At 43.5% G+C, this 14,276-nt stretch overlaps 1 long non-coding RNA gene across 1 annotated transcript in view; it reads right to left on the bottom strand.

Annotated features, from left to right (window-relative positions):
• LOC146434476 (uncharacterized) overlaps positions 1-13,048 on the bottom strand; it is a 59,372-nt gene extending 46,324 nt beyond the window's left edge. The window contains exons 1-2 of the long non-coding RNA XR_014853401.1: positions 12,604-13,048; positions 9,689-9,851 (exon numbers count right to left, since the gene is read on the bottom strand). This is a non-coding gene — a long non-coding RNA (uncharacterized LOC146434476). The remainder of the gene's footprint in view (positions 1-9,688; positions 9,852-12,603) is intronic.
• Positions 13,049-14,276: the final 1,228 nt, after the last annotated feature.

Genomic DNA, 14,276 nt, shown 5'->3' with positions numbered 1-14,276 from the left:
GCCAGCTAGGCAGCTGGCAAAGTTTTACTGTGACCCTCTGGGACACACACTCACTCTGGGTGTCAAGGGGAGGTGTCAGGTAGCCTTCCTGCAGGCAAAGAGAAAGGTTCGCCCATAGCAAGGCAAAGAGAGCACGCAGCTGTTTGGCCCCGGTCCTGGCCAGGGTTTTGCCTCGGCAACCAAACAAGGGGCAGGAAACAACTGGCAGAGCCCCGGAGGTGCTGACTCAGCACGCAAATATCCACCGCTCCCTGACTCACGGCCCTGGCTTTCCCAAATAAACGGAAAAAGGCTGAGAGCCACTTTCCACCACTTCGAACTGCCCGTTGCCAGGGTTTTGTTTCGGGATTTGCATTTGAGCCAGCATCCAACCCCGGGCTGAGTCTAACTGCGTGCATAAAGAAATTTTAATCATCATACTTGCAGCTATCAGTGGTGGCTGATCTTTCCTGCCCCTCCTTTTGATCAAAATGCCTTTTTTCCCTTCCTCTCACTCTACCAATTCATTTGCAGGAGTCTGAAGTGCACACTAATTCAAGTAAGGAACTCTCCCTAACTGCATGTTGAGAGCTGATAATCAATGTCATCTTTAATTTTTCTTACGTGGTTATCCCCTTTAATGGAGTGTGCTGCAGTAACTGAGAATAAATCTGCTTTGGGTTAAGCTAGAGATTGTTATTTATTTTTCTTTCAGATCAGAGATTAATATTGCTGTATGACCATTGGCACTAACCTCTTTTTCCATAGCAACACCAAAGAGAACATAAACTATGACTCATAATTTCTCTCTGGAGGACTTTTTTGTAATTATGATCATTCCGCAGTTCCTAAAATATGTTAGCTGATATATAGCTCTGGTATAACAGCTTTGATTTTCCTTCATTTGAACACCCAGGCAGAAAGAAGAGACTTCCATTATTTTCTCTCTCTCAGGCTGAACTAAACACTACACCAAAGTATCATATATTCATTATTCATTATAACTGTGTGGCTCCTAAAAACTCCACAGCAATGTTTTCTTCCTAAAGGTGGAGCAGGTTTACTCACTTTCAATAACCTTAAATTACACTGACCTTCTCAAAGAAAACTCGTGTCCTTCCCACTGTGGTTAGTAAATTGGGGTCTGACAGCTGGAATTGATCCAAACTGGAAACTGTATTATACTGGGTGGCAGCAAGGTTGCACACTAGCACTGCTCCTCTGCCAGTCAATGGCTTTAAACTCTGCAACATTTCCTCTCTCTCAGAACACAGATGCAACAGACCATCCAAAATCAGTAATAATGGTGATACTCTTTACTCCCTTCAGTGAAAATCTGGCCTTGGAACAACTTGTCCGTACAGCTCTCCCTGGAATATCTCGGATATAACATCGGATCATCACCAGAGATTACATGACTTTGTGTGTGTGTGTGTGGCTGTCCTACATTTCCCTTACAACACTGTCTGCTATGTACTACTGCAAAGTGCTCAGAAAACCTGTAGTGCCTGTTGCAGAAGAATAATTAGCAAAAAAAACAATTTGCAAATTCAAGGACACACACATTGAGTCAACAGCCATAATCCAAAATGGAGAGACAGAACAAGCTTGCATTTCTCTCTGCTCTGCAGTGTGATCCCCAGCAGCTAAACCAAGCCCAGATTGCACCAACAGAAGGGACACGTGGTTTGCTCTTGGCCTTTCCAGTATGAAGCTGCACATACAGGCTCAGGCTTGTGCAGGCACACTATGAAAGAGCAGAGCACCAGCTAAAATAGTATCAATCACTCTACAGATTTCTTTACTCCTCCCAGAAGGTTTGTGGAAAAACACCCTGAACCTTCAAATTCCCACACATAGGAAGCAGAAGGTCACTGTAACCCCTATGCCATTATCTGCAGTGAGGAGACTCTGGCTTTGCCTTCTTTACTCCCTCCCATCAGGCTTAAGCTGTGTAGCAGTGCAGGGGATGTGAACTGTGATGAATACTGGAAATGTGCAAGACAGAGTTAGGAACAAATGGCACATGAGGGATGTCTACACTGCACACCACATGCACATACTCATTTAGATCAAGTACCAGGCACAGCCTAACTACAGAAACACAACACTGTTCAAGAAAATTTATCTTATTTCTCAGCTACTGAGCTCCTGATGTCCTACACTATTCATTTAAAGGGAGTTTCACCATCTTTTCAGTACGCTGCCAGCTACAGTTATATATGCCCTTATATTACTTGTTCCTTCTGACATGCCTGTAGGCAAACGAGCCCCGTGAGGGTGACAACACGAGCTGCATTAACCATCCGCCTGGTCCTGAATCACTGCAACTCAACACAGCACTGCCACAGACATGGAAAAAGGGACTCTGAGAACATCTGACTAGTGATAAACAAATTATGAACACACGGAAGTTGCCTGCATTTGCAGAGTCGATTGTCACTTCCACTCAGCCCCAGTGAAAACTATAAGCACTGTGTGACTTCTTCTAAGTAACCTTCATTTCCCTGCAAGGTTCACCATTCTACTGTTGGCAACAGCTGTAGATTGAAAGTCAGAGCTGAAAGGTGACAGGTCATGCATGACCTGTGTAAATACAGCCTGAGTAAATTTGAAAAGAAGGAGGTTTCTTTTGGCATATTCAGGCATAAGCTCTTTAGAATACCTGTGTCCTCTGCATGCCACTGCACAACTCTTGAAGGAAAGGCAAGCTGCAGAACACAGAAATATGCATTCCTGAGTTAGGATGATCTGCATGGAGATCTCAATTGAAACAAGATCATATTATGCTGCAGCTCTGAAACACTATGTATGTCACAGATATGTGATATACATGACATGCAGCTTCAAATAAGGTGAGAACATGGAAATGTTTTAATGGATTTTGAAGTGGCTCTAAATTCCTTCACTACAAAGGAAATAGACTGATAGGATTCTACAAATCTAATCCTAAAAAACAATGCATCAGGGTTTTTTTTTTTAATTATAATTAGTTCTCAGTACTTCTTAATGATACAATAGTTGACATGCAGCTAGAAGTGGAGGGAGGCATTAAACAAGAAGTGTGTAGGAAGAGAAAAAAGTAGGAAAATGTGGATAAGAAATGGAACAGTGGGGTGTGCTTAAGAGAAGGGAATGTGTGAAGGAAGGAGGCACTAGGAAGGGTGGGGAACTGGAGGAAAGAGCTGAATGGCTACTGAGAAACACCGGCAGAGTGCCCAGAACAAAGGCTGGGACAGAACCAAGACACACCAACAAAAATGGGAAAAAGATAAAACAAGGGTCAATAAGGTCTGCATTATAAAAAGATGGAAATTAGAGTAGGGAGTCAGAATTTATTGTGGGACAGCTGCCATGTAAGAGATAGCAACAGTGAGGAAAGAGCTCAATATTTATCATCTCTCTACCTGCCAAAATGTATTGCAGAGGCAGTGCCCAGGATTAGGTCTAGAAGTGACTTTTACTCTGCAATGTGGTCAATGATTTTTATTTTGCTTAGAGTTTCTGTTTGTTTGGTTTGTATGAGAAAAGTGAGTTCAGAATAGGCAAAAAGCAATACCTTACACACATCCAAATAGCTCAGCCTAAGCCTGCAGAAACCCATGATGGTGACAGCACCTTCCCAGGTCTGCAGTGCAAGCTCACAGATCACCACATGTTTGCCATGTCTACTTGCTTCCAAGGCTTGGGGGAGAGAGGTCAGAGAGAAGAGGAGAGGTGCTGCTGACAGCAGGATGGGATCTCCTCCTGTCCAGACATTTAGGTGATTCCCAACTGAATGCAGACCTCCTGCAGACAAGGGGCAGGCAGGATCTGCTGGAAGCACTGAGGAAGGCACCTCCAACAGCTGGATTGTGCTGTCACATCGCTGGATCCCAATGCTTCGCTCTAACGCAGCCAGCGCAATTTCTTTCCGATTGCAAACGGGTTTTTGGGAAAGCAAACCCAGCTCTCCTCTCCACCGGGCCTCACCCCCTTGCTTTGCCAAGAAGCTGGGCTATATTAAGATATGAGGCAGCCATGCTGGCCAGGCTGTTTCTCCTTCGTGCTTGGCCTCCCGTGGGAGTTGCTCCATTCTCACGTATCTGCTGAGAAACAGCTTGTTCTTTCTGGCTTTCCTCAGTTTCTTTATTTAGTGGTGCCTTTCTGCCACTTCACACAGTGGAAGCCAGGTTCTGCTCTGACTCCAGAACAGACCTGCCCAAGTCCCCTTCCCACCATGCATTCCTCAAAAAAAAAGCAGCAGCTCTCTGCTGCTCCATACCAAACATCTCCTAGGTTGTTTCCTGACATTTTATTGTACTTCTTCAGAAACTCAGTTTGCTGTATAACTGTCTCCTAAAATGAAAGGCTGTACCATGAACTCTTGTTAATGACTCACAGGATGCAGGTCAATAGATACAGGGGTTTTCATAATTGCCGTACTTGGATCATTTCCTGCGCAGAGGAGGAAGACATGGGGACAAAACCATGATGAGCTTTGGAAACAACAGGAGGAAAAACCTGGATTAGGGTTCTAACCTCCAAATGGAAAATGTGTCCTCATCTATTTGTTTGCTGCTGTCAAGTTTCAGTGCTTGAAAAGAAAATCTACAGAAGAGAGGAAGATGTATTGAGCGGTATAAACATAGTACATACAACCCTACAGTGACAAAAATATATCTCATACATGCATATACATGTGTAGTATACATGTCACACATGTACCTCTATATGCACACCTTCCTATCCATCCTTACTATTTAATACAAGGATTAATGTGCTAAACCCTAAAAAAATATTTGGCATCCAAGTCTTATTCATTTTCAAGACATCTGCACACTTGTATCTCATCCTATAAACTAATAAACACAAAGTTCCTCAAAAGTTTTCCTCCTGATATTTTTTAAGTGCCTGAGCTATCAAACTATTCAGCATCCAGCCTGAAAACTAAGCAATTTCAGACAGTTCCCTTTTGCGTGATGTGACAGTAGTCAAAATCTATGCCAGCAGTGGGAGACTAACAAAATCAGTGTTTATAGAAAATCAGGGACAAGAGAACTTGAATTGGTGCTCCTTGATCATACATAACGTACTCAAGCTGCAGCTCTAATAGGAGTAATTTCATATTACTGAGAGTGTTTCACTTTATAACGATTTCACAAAATCACTTTGCAAGTCTTCCACGCACGGTTTTGCGCAATGTTTTTCAGGCAGAGGCAATGTTCACAGTGAGGCAGACACCAGCTCTCTCTGCCCATGCTTCAAGCCAACTGGAAGACATGGTAAATGTCAGATGTTGCCCCAAGCTAATATGCCACGTCTCTCATGAGCTCCAGTGGGGCACTGCACTAAGTGCATCCATATGGTGCCTGGTCAGCTCGAAATGCAGACAGGGTGAGATCATCTCTGCCTCTACAATACTCTTAGGCAGTGCAGACACAGAGTTTGCCTGCATGAACAATGCAGTTGCAGGGGCTATTAGTCCACTGTTTCTCTATTAATACCTAATCTGCCCCAAGTATTGGACTAAAATGAAACTTCAGACTATAATTTAAAATAGAACAAAGAAATCTGGTAAATGGTTTACATGTAGTAAGTACTGAAGCCAGAGATAAAAATGTCTACTCAGAACCCAGCTGATTTATTCGGTTATAGCAGAAAGTGTGGCAAAAATCCCTCCCTAATGCCATCCTACTGGAGCAACCTGAAAGATTGTTTTGGTTCTACAAATCCTAATCATCACACTACAATACAGCACTTAGTGTCTGCTCTCCTTTTCTTTGTACAAGGCTCAACATGAGAGTAAAGGAGGGATCAGCTAAACTCTGCAGGGGTTTTCTTCTACTCTAAATCCTCCAGGGAAAGCCACATGAAATATTGCCTGTGGACTCAGCAGCAAGGCATGTGCCTGCCCCTCCAGGGCACACAGCCCCATCCTCTGGGGCCCTGGGCAAAGCTCACAGTCACATTTATCACCAGCAGCAGTTCTCCTGCCATGGCTCTGCCATCCACATGAACACAGGGGCCTGAGGGGGAAGAAATGGAAAGACGCTTTTCTGACATTCCTGAGATCCACAGAATAATTACTTTATGTAGGTATTGAAGAGACTTTAGCCTGCTCCCGTGTCCCCACTGTGATGGAGTCATTTTATTCTTTAAGGTTGTATATTATTCAGTGTGTTCTGCCATCTTTCTCCAAATAATATTTTCACTCAACAGTGCAGCTGGCCAAAAACTTAAAAAAAAAGCATTAGCTGAAGCAGTTATTTGCCAGGAAACAAGGTTTCCTCTTCTCCACCTAACACATTCCAGCAAGTTCCAGCCACACTCTTCCTCCCAGCATTAAGCTTGACAAAGCATGTAGTGAGCCTGGCAAGAATCTGCAAACCTCAAATGTTCATGATTATCAGCATTAACAGTTGCTATTGTTCTTATCTCAATAGTTAAGGCTTGCCCTTAGTATAAAATGCTATTTTTCCTCATTACTACAAATTTCCTTTTGCACAGTAATTGTCTTTTTATAGCGTCATGCTATTTTCAGATTTTCATGTTCAGCTTTGAATACTACATGCATTCCTGGTGAGGAATAACATACTACATATTATTTTAATACAGCGGTCAGTTGTTGTTTTTCCTTTCCCTGGACTGCTGCCTTTTAAGATTCTTGCTTTTTTCCCCCTTCACATTTCACTACCATTACCACCATGATTTGCAGTACCAGATTGTTTTTCACAGGCTTCTACAAAGCAATGTCAAACTTTGCAGCCACCCAACTGTACTTTTTTTTTTTATTTTTGAGGGGGTGGGGATGGGAAGGTGGGGTCCTGACATGCATCAGCAATGGCATCCTGGAACAATTTGTTTTACCGTCCATTTATTTACCTTTATCCTGACCAGTCAGCGAGAGTCCTCATGTTGCTGCTTGTCTTCAAATCTGAGTTAGTATGGGGAGATTAATTCTACTCCTGTATACATGGATGCAGTTTTGGAATGTATACACTGAGGCCAAGGGGGCTGAGTGAGCTCTGCCTGTGCTGTGTAGCAGATGAGATGAATGTGGACCAGATTCCCCTGCACAGCCAGGCTGGGACTGCAGAACTCTTCTTTGTAGAGGAATACAGAAGTCCTGTTTGAGTTTCTTCAAAATACCATCTCTTCACTACCCTCAGGACTGAAAGCTTGACCTGAAAGGCACCTGATGAATTCAAATCAACTCCAAAATGCTTTGCATTTGATGAAAACTAGGATCTCCCTCTTTGCTATAACCTCCCCAAATACTTTAACTATGTGAACCAACTTTAAAGAGAGCCTTCTCTGAACACAGAATGAATACACATCTGCAAGACATTTCTCTGGATTCAAGGTAAAGTACCCAGATACAGTTCTGAGGAGTATGATACACAATATCTTAATTCTCACTCAAACAGTTCCTGTTTATCTTCATAGAGGACTAACGCAAATATTAGCTTTGGGATTTGATAAGGGACACATTAAACAAACATTGATGCCTGTATCATAAAAAACTGGCTCTCAGCCAGATAAGCCAAGCTCTGCCTACAAATTAAGTATTGCTATATTCAGGGTGTGCTTGCAGTGGTATTTTCTTCCATTGCCTGCATTTTTTCAGTAGTGCATAAGCATAGCTAATAGAGTAGCTTGCAAGGAGATTCCAGTCACCCCCAGCACACAAAAAAATGAGATATTTCTGATGCCAGCTCAGCTGCACACAGGACTTGTCTCCCTCCCAAGAACTCTGGTAAGAGCTGCGGGTCTGAGGCACTGTTTTGTTACTCCATTATCATGCAGTCATGAGGGAAACAACACTTTAATTGTTTTCTATCCGTGAGATAATGAATTACTCCTCTCTCTAAGAGAGAGGCAGCAAAAGAAGGAACATGAATACTCATTTCCTTTTCCAGCAAACAATTACAACACTTGTCAAAAAATATGACAATTGGAAAAATCAATGTAAAATTTGGTAATAGCTTGGCACTTTCAATATTGCACAAACTCTCACCTAATAATCTCAACTAATACTATTACTGAAGCTGATTGGTTCCTTGAAATTAATGGTGTTTCCTGTGGACTATGCTGCTTCTCAGCATGAATTAGACAAGAAAAAAATCCAGCATTTTACAAAAGAATTTTGAAGAAGATCTACAGTAATTCCCAGGGTGTTCTTTTGATTAAAAAAAAAAATAAAAAAAGCAAAACCAAACTCAGCCAACAAAACAGAAAAAGAAGGGTAAGAAAAGGTCACACTTAACAAAAAAAATACAAGTTTCCACAGTCATTTACCAGCTTCCTTACCCTGCACCACGCAAATGTTTAAACATGTTCTTACTAGATCTTCCAACAGATAGCAGTTTCCCCCTTGAAGATAACTTCCACATCTTCACAAACCTGTTTTTTGTTACCTCAAATTTTTCTGAAAACACAGGTACTGCCTAAAAATACCAGAATTTGTCACCAAAATGTGTCACCTGAATTCAACAACGCTTTTGGAATTTGGCTTACAAGCTCCTTTTCCCAGGACTCAGCCTTCTGTTGTTCACATCTTGAAGTAGAATGCTGAAAGGGGCTAAATTGCTCAGGTTGGCCATAAACACCAGCAGCTTCACCACTCGTTTAAGAACAAATGCATTTTTCCATAACACTTGAGAAAAATACCAAACTTCAGCCAGCCCCTGAGGAACTGTCGCCTTTCAACCCAGTCCTGTTCATAATCAATTCCCTGCACAAGGGGGCTCTGAACCGTGACTGAGGCTCTCAGATACTACCACAATAAAGTGTAAATAGTGGAAACAGCAGCAGGTTTCCCCCGGGAGGATTGCATCCAGGCCCTGGCCTCACAGGGAAAAGTAAGCATCCAAACAATCGGAGGTGCAGATGGCACTGCTCTTAGAATAGTTCCTGTGTTCCCCAGTCTCAGGAGGGGTAAGGGAGAAGATTTCACTCTCAGGAGCCACTGCTAGGCATGCACACTTCCCTGAGCCCTGGCTCACCCCTGGCACTCAGTCTGCCCTGCCCCTCAAACCATTCACAGGAGAAAACTATTCCAGAATAGGAAACAGCACAGCTCACTTGAGCACTGTTTGCCATAGAATTAATGTGCTCCTTCTCTCTCTCTAACCAGCCCCAGGTTCAGCAGCTTTGGCTGTACCTCAACACCACTGCCTGCTTAGGGAGCAGTGCTGAAACAGGTCATTGCTGAGGAGGGGCCCCTCTCAAGGGAAAGCAAAACTCTATTTCAGAAAAACTGGCACTAACTGGAGCCTAAAGCCTTGAGAAAGAGAGGATGAGCACTGTTTTTTCCCCAGGCAGGCAAGCCTCCATTAGAAAGCTATTTCCAAAGGTTTAGGACAGACTGTGATAGCAGCCAGGTGATATAAAGCCCTGAGCAGCCTCAGCAGATCTTGTTCCACAAGCAGGTAAATAAGCTTCCTGCAGCTGAAGCGACAACACCCAGCTTTTGGCTCCCATCGAGCCGAATCACCCAGGAAGCAAGATCTGTTTTGCTCAAGGGTACAGAAGGTCTGTTCCCACTGGAGAGCTTCACTTCCTGCTTTGGGAAAACTAAATAGGTTGGTTATGTCTGCTACAGGCTCATAAATCCACATCAGCTGCTGCCTCAGGGACAGCCACTGCTCCTCTGGGTGATTTTCTTCCCCACTTAGAGAAGATGAACAGCTGGTTACATATATCACAGCTCCAGCAATACACTTACCCGTAGCCTTATGCCACTGAAGGAGCAGGTTTCTGTCATTGACACCACAGGAAAGCAGGAGGCAAAGCAGAGGCAGCTTATTTTCGTTTACACCAGCTTTTTCAGGTCAGAAGACAAAATGGTAGTTCAGAGTGTGCAGTGGTAGTTGGCTTCCCAAATGGAGCTAGAAGCAGACCAAAGAAGACAAATTTTAAGCCTGCTCATTTTAATTTCTAGACTAACTGTGATTTGCACACACAGTAAAGTAAACTTATGTACTGAAAACCAGCATGGTAAGATGGATTCTGCATTGTGAAGAGAGGGCTGGTGCAGAGATGTGCCTCACAACCTAAGAGCTTCCCCTGCAGTTACACAAGGCTCCAGCACCAGAGCCATGCCATGCAGCCAACACTGCTGCTCAGGATGAACTTTAGCCCCACCATGGCCTGGCACACCCTGCAACCCACCCCAGCCTGTCCCATCTGCAGGCAGGCAACACCAGCCTGGGCAGCTCTTGTGCTAAGTCACTGCCTGTGTTCATTCATCTCAGTCCCACACTGTCCAGTGGAGCTTCTGACCCCAGGGTTTTGTCTCCAGGGACAGCTCTTACAAACAGACATACAGGCAAAAAGATTAATCACTGTGAGCAGATTTAGTAAAACCAGGTCATCACAAAGCTCCAGGAACTATGCAGCTCTGAATTTTTCCCTAAGAACACATACAGCTCCACTGGTACCAAGAGAGATACATCAGCTCCTACCCACTGAAATTCAAGCACAAAGTGAACTGGGGTAACACTGGAATTTAATAACTTGGTGCTCATAAGAATTTTTTAAGGCATGCTGCTAGCATGCATATGGCAAGTTTACAAGGAACATAAAGTTCCTTTGTACCGGAGCAGAAGTATTATCACACAAGTTCTCAACAGTCTGTTTTTCCTTTCATAGCTGGACATGTCAAACAGACCACAGCCAGCAGATAAGAAATGCCTACAGAATCAAAGTGCAGATTAGAGAGGCAGCGGCAGCAGCTGAGAGAACCATCCACCGCAGCTGTGAGACAGATCAAGGGAGCTGAGAAAAGCTAAGTGCAGATTCAAACTTTACATGACATTCAATCTAGTACATAAATAAATAGGGCATTACAAAGCTGTGAAAACACGGATTTTTCTTAGCTGCTTGTTAGCCATGGCCTCTGCGACATCAGTTGTGGCCAGCTCTGCCGCTTGTGATGCCGAAAGGCATGAACACAAAGCAAAAATAAATTGGCCCTTTTCCTCAGCTCAGAGGGGAGTTTTCATGTGGATATGTGTATCTGTTTTCAGCAAACTGTCACAGCAATATTAAACCTGGAACTATGAAGATGGAGGTGCTCTGTGAGTCAAAGACACACCTGATGTGTAAATCTCTCCCTGCAATATACACACTACCTAGAACTAATGCAAGGACAGCCACTGCAGAGTTTGCATATCCAGGAACAAATTTATGTCATGCAGTATCAATGTAAGGAATGCAATAAACAATGCATGGACAAGGCCTGCAGTATTTTCCAGTGCTTCAGAGTTCTGAGTCAGCTCTCATCAGGAATCCTGCCCTAACACTTTGTGTAAAGTAAGTTATGCAATATGGAAGAGGTCCCTAGTAGAGACCAAAAAAGGCCAGGAGATCACGAATTTCCCTAACTCAGACAAACAGGGCTCTCATCAGGCATCCATTGCCCACACTGGTGAGCACCTCAAGCAGCAGCATCTCCCACCAGATGAGGATCAGAATTTATGGATCAGCTCTGGGGGCTACGGGCAAGCAAAAATGCTGCATTTATGCAGGAAAAGCAGAGACAGGATCTGCTGTAGGGGGCAATATGGGCAGAAAGCAGCACCAGCTAGGGGAACTTAATTCCCTTTAATAATGCACTGGTTGTTAAGCCAATTGATTCATGTTTGCAAGGGAGGAAAATAAGCTTATTAGGCACCAGGTAGTTCAGTTTAATTGTCCTGAATTTCCAGGTGGGAACTCCAGCCAGCATTTAATGACAAATCCCTCTCTGTTTAAGCTGGGTCCATGCAACTGGATGCCAGCCAAATTCTGGCAGGTGCTTATCACATCTATGACAATGAGAACATCACCTGACAAACAATGCTCTATAACCCCAGCTAGCACTGAAGAAACTAGTGACAGCCACTGAGATTTCTGAGCTGCTCCCCAGGAGGCAAAGCATAGAGCCTTGCTGTTTTATCTTGGCTTTGGTCTGTTCAGGGACAAGAGCACCCTGAACACAAATGGCAAAAATCAGATTATGAAATTTTTTATTTTAGTATCAAAAACAATGCTTAACAAAAAAAATTAAAGACCCTCTTTCTTCAACATTATAGTCCTTCTATCTACAATAATCCCACCCTCTGAAATTCACTGTTTCTAAAACACGTCCTTCTTCTTGGTATAAGAACATCAATTCAAAATGAGAACATCAATTCAAAATGAGAACATCAATTCAAAATGAAAACATCACTTGAATGCAACTGTGTTCCTCATGTCAAAACAGGAACAGAATCTAAAAGTAAACACACAAGATGTACATGTCATTTGTCCTTTCCTGAAAAGGAGTAGTATGATGCTCTGAAGTCCACGATGCTCCTTGGAGTACAGCATCTTTTTGTATGGCTTGAACCACTGTCAAGGACTATATTTACCCACTCACAATAAGCCGAATAAAACGGTTTGAAATAAAACTGCCAAACTTAACAAAAAAACATTCTGGCAGCTTCAAACCTCCACCCTATTTCCTGCTCCATCTCAATGCGGCTGCAGGTTCGTTTATGCTGTGATGATGAAACTCCTACAATGCACAGACAGTACAAGAGCTAAGAAAAACATCCAGGGTGCTATTGAATTTCAATTGAAAATCTTGCAGCACTTAAAATATCCAGTTATTTTTACCTGGGGTTCTGGTGATTAACAAGCTGTGAATGTCAGATCCATCTAACTCACCCTGAAAGCACTGGAGAGGGAACCAAGGAACAGGTCCTTAGCACCACTTACTGAAACAATACAAAAGTAAGAATTATTATTATTGCTAGTTCCACTACTGCACTTCAATTCAACTGAAAATCTGCCCTCCCATAACACAAAGGTAACTGGAGTGCCTCAGGAGATGAAACAACTAGCATTTTCTCCAGCTTAGCTTATATCATACCTCGCAAGATGAAACTACAAGAAATCAACTTTCTCTGTATTTCTCACACACCCAGGTGCTTTTAATTCACAGCTCTGCCTTCTCTTCCCCTCCCCATGAAAGTGTCCAAGTGTTATGAATATCAATTAAGATAAGAATATGGTACTAAAGGCTTAACATGCCTCACTAGCTAATATACCTACGTGGCTAAGCATCAGGCCAAAGCAGGAGGCAGTGTCTGCTTCAGGAAAAAGTGTGTGGTTGGGAATTACCTTCTAGTGGAAAATATTTAACCAGATGGGAATGTTATTTATACGTGATGCTTCCCATTAGCGGCAACCAACATTTACGGTATGAAATATCTCCTTATTACAGCAGCAGAGTTATGACATTCTTTTAATACTTAGCACTATTTTTTTTCCTTTCCCAGCCCATACTTTCGAGCCATCTATGCAAGAATGACTGAACTATTATGGTCTGGTGACCTGCTTAGCACGAAGCGAGGCAGCAGCCAGAAGATAAGGAAGGGAAGAGAGGCAGTGGTGGGGACTGGAGTTCGTCACTGTTATGATTCATCACTAATTTATGTGGGATGCTGCGTAGCACAGGCAAAATCCAAGGACACACAGACGCATTTTCTTTTCTGCATATAGGTGGGGCTCAGTTCACAGGATTTCCCCTTCCTCTGACATTACAGATCTTCAAGGTTGCTTATCCGACAGGGAACAGGGGTTGGGAACGCTCTGGGAAAACCCACAATTCACCCCAACTAAGGGCGGGTCAGTGCTATCTCCTCAGGACAGCTCAGGCTGCCTCAGGACAGGAATTTTTTGGACCTGCAGAATTTAGTGTGAGTCAGTGTGCGTCCATGCACAGGCTGTATTTTCCTTCCACAAGATCTTGTGCTTAAAGTGCAGGTATCCAGTGCATGAAAATAGTCTTTCTCAAGCACAGTCTTTCATAGTCTTTATGCCCAGCAGCACAGAGTCCTGGTGCAGCCATTCTGCAGGCAGACAGCACCCAGCTCCCATGCCTGGGATGGCCTGGTCCCCACAGGATCACTCCTCACTCAGCTCCATGCTGGCCAGCACTGCCCCCCTCTACTCCTGAGCCCACGGACCCCAAGAGAAGCCAGACAGCTCAAACACAAGCTCCCCATGCTGTGACACTGAGGGGTGGCAGCCACAGCTGTGCCTCAGGACAGGCACTCCCTCTGTCCACATGGGAGCCCAAACACTCTTGCAAAATGGGGAATATGTAAAAGTTTTCTCAAGAATGTTCTTTGTTGTTTGATCTTTGTATACTTTCAAACCTAATCAACAAGAACAGATATAATCTCTGTGAAACAGCAGCTAGCAAGCTCTGAGCAATGCCCAGGTGTTAGAAAGACAAATTACTTGTGGGTAGAATTGCCCTGTTAAGGTTTAGGGCTTGACAT

Source organism: Lichenostomus cassidix, chromosome 7 (assembly GCF_008360975.1).
Source record: "Lichenostomus cassidix isolate B80296 chromosome 7, HeHo_3.0, whole genome shotgun sequence".
Lineage (NCBI taxonomy): Eukaryota > Metazoa > Chordata > Aves > Passeriformes > Meliphagidae > Lichenostomus > Lichenostomus cassidix.
Note: the sequence above shows the minus strand (reverse complement) of the source record. Positions and strands in the feature narration are given on the sequence as shown.